Raw genomic sequence first — 2,851 nt, forward strand, 5'->3', positions numbered from 1 at the left:
TTTTTTGGGGTCGATTGTGTCTGGTGTTAAATACATGACATCAATTTCTGACTATCGGTATTGCTTTTTCTTTTTCTTTCTTTTTTTTTCTAAAATTAACTGTACAAAACAGACAAATACATAGATTTACGCACAATCTAACCCCACAATCATCAGGAAAAAGTTATTCTACAAAAGGGGCGCCTAAGAACAAACAGGAATTACTTTTGGAAATGAAACCCGTGAGTGTGTGTGTGTGTGTGTGTGTGTGTGTGTGTGTGTGTGTGTGTGTGTGTGTGTGTGTGTGTGTGTGTGTCGTGTGTGTGTGTGTGTGTCCAAAAGGACCCAACTTCGCAAGGCTGGCCATGTTGTAAGAATGCCTAATTTCAGTACCCCAAAGGCATATTATTCTGAACTGTCCTCAAGGAAATGTAACGTTGGCACACAAAAAAGCGTTACAAGAACACATTGAAAAAGTCTCCGAACGTCCTCAACATAAATACTTTGACATGGGAGAGCCTTACTCGTGACAGACCCAGCTTGAGAGGTGCAGTCACAGTGGGCAGCAAATAATAAATTATGAGGCTTCACGAAAAAGAATTGCTGCAACCAATAGAGAGCCCACAGGCTGTGCACATCCACAAGTGAAAGTAAAGCTTTAAAATGTTCAAAATGTGGCAAAATTTTCTCTGCCAGAATCGGTCATGTCGGCACACATTTAAATAGTATGTATGTATGTGCGTGAGTGTGTGTGTGTGTGTGTATGTGTGTGTGTGTGTGCGTGCGTGTGTGTGTGTGTGTGTGTGCAATATTGCTTTTCTTGTATATATTACATCAATATGCAGCACCTATATGCAGCACCTGAGGAGATAAAGATGGCACAACAGAGTGTACAACACAGAACATCCAGTTTGCTTTCACTCACTACAACATTTTCGGGCCTGCATTTGAAAATTAGTAAAAAGACACATTGTAAACTAGTATGGCAAAAAACGTTACCGTCGTGGTGGTGAAACACTGCTGTCTACTACAAAAGAACGAGATTGTATGTCTGAGCTTTTCTTCTAGACCTTTACCAAACAAATAATCCCTTTGTGCTCTGATCATCTTCTGATTCATGGACTTTTTATAAGCACCATGCGCACACATGTGATTTGTAAAAACCTCCACCGTCGAAAAAAGTGAAATGATCAAGACAGCTATAATCCGTATTAAGTAGCGATTTCAATACTGTCTGCTTTGAACTGCACAAGACATTTTATTGATTTTATTTCGTGTAATGGCGTAGAAAATTTTTTTAAAATCGGGACAACAGCTAGGAGCAACGGACATTAAGGATAACTGATCGACAAAAAGATGCACTGTTTGGGGACCAAGAACAGGAAAATGACCAAGAGGAAAACCAGGAAGAGGGTGGCAAGATGACATCAGAGAGCGGATTGGTACAACCAGGATACGAAGAACAGATTATGATAGAACAGAGTGGGAATCATTGTTAGAGGGTTACATCATGCAGTGGACGTACAATGCATGATAGGAATGTGTCACAAGGCGGTGGAATCGGGCGCTCGTAAATTTGCGGTCATTTGGAATTATTGATAGGCCTATCGTCTTAAGCTTGATTGCTTGTCTTGTTTTAGATGAAAAAAACCCACCCATCTATCTTGAATAGAAGTCGAGACGCTTGCGATCGAATGAAATTGGTGGAGGGCGGGGGTTGCCTTGTTTCAGAGGTAAAATTAGCGAGAGTATGGCCGCAAAATTCTGAAAATTCTGATAACTTCTACAGATTGAGTTTCCTCGGACACTGAAGATTTACATATATTTTCCCCTTAATCAACATTTTTCAGTAATATCCCAACCGAAATCTGTTTTAAATGGATATAAAGGGGTTGAACCAAAAACCAAAATGATGATAAAAATTGTCCAACGAACAGATAATCGGTTTCTTCGATTAAATTTCATTATTTTGACGAGCCCCTGCTTTCACCACGATGCCTCATAAATGAAGAAATGGCGCCGTCGGCAGGCTGTTAGACTGCAGTGCGAACAAACAACAGTAAGGTCACCGTTTTGAATTTAGAACTTAATTTGTTCTTGAGAAAAGTTCCGAAAAGTGTGCGGTTTTAATTGAAAACAAATTTTACTGAACGAAGTTATTGTTTATTCTTTGTGTATACGCCAGCAACATTGCCAACCGAACAGCGTAAGGAGTAATGAAATAGTCTTTTCCTTCTTTTGTTGTCTTTTCTTTTCTTCCGTTTTTTTTTTTTTAATCATCAATTCATTTCTTTACTTTTTTTTAAACCTTTCTTTTTTTCTGTTTCTTTACTTTTTTTAAACCTTTCTTTTTTTCTGTTTCTTTTTTCCCTTTTTACTTTCTTTTATTTCTAAACAATACAGTAGTTGTTTCAAGGCTTAAAGTTTCGACAATACAAACAAATCAACATACACTTCAGGGAACACAATATAAACCCTCCGAAATGTGATCAGCGGCTTTGGACTCTATTGCGCCATTCCAATCGACCCTCATGTAATCCCCTCTGTTTTACTGCCATTGTGGGCACTGTGCAATTCATCTCACTTTCTGCTCAGTGAAAGCCAACGTCTAACAATACTATTTGTCTGTATAATCTGCTGACAGAGTTAGACCAACACTTTTCCATGATTAGCCTAATGTTTTTAGAATTAGCAAAGTCATTATTTATAATGAACTATGCTACCTGATGATCGATTGCTCTGGCGACAACTTTCTTTCTTTCTTTCTTTTTTTTGGGTCTGTCTGTTTGTTTATTTTTTGTTTGTTTGTTTGTTTGTTTCTGTCTGACTTTCTCTCTCTGTCTCTCTGTCTCTCTGTCTCTCTCTCTCTCTC

This window comes from Aplysia californica, unplaced genomic scaffold, assembly GCF_000002075.1.
Source record: "Aplysia californica isolate F4 #8 unplaced genomic scaffold, AplCal3.0 scaffold00222, whole genome shotgun sequence".
NCBI classification, from domain to species: Eukaryota; Metazoa; Mollusca; class Gastropoda; order Aplysiida; family Aplysiidae; genus Aplysia; species Aplysia californica.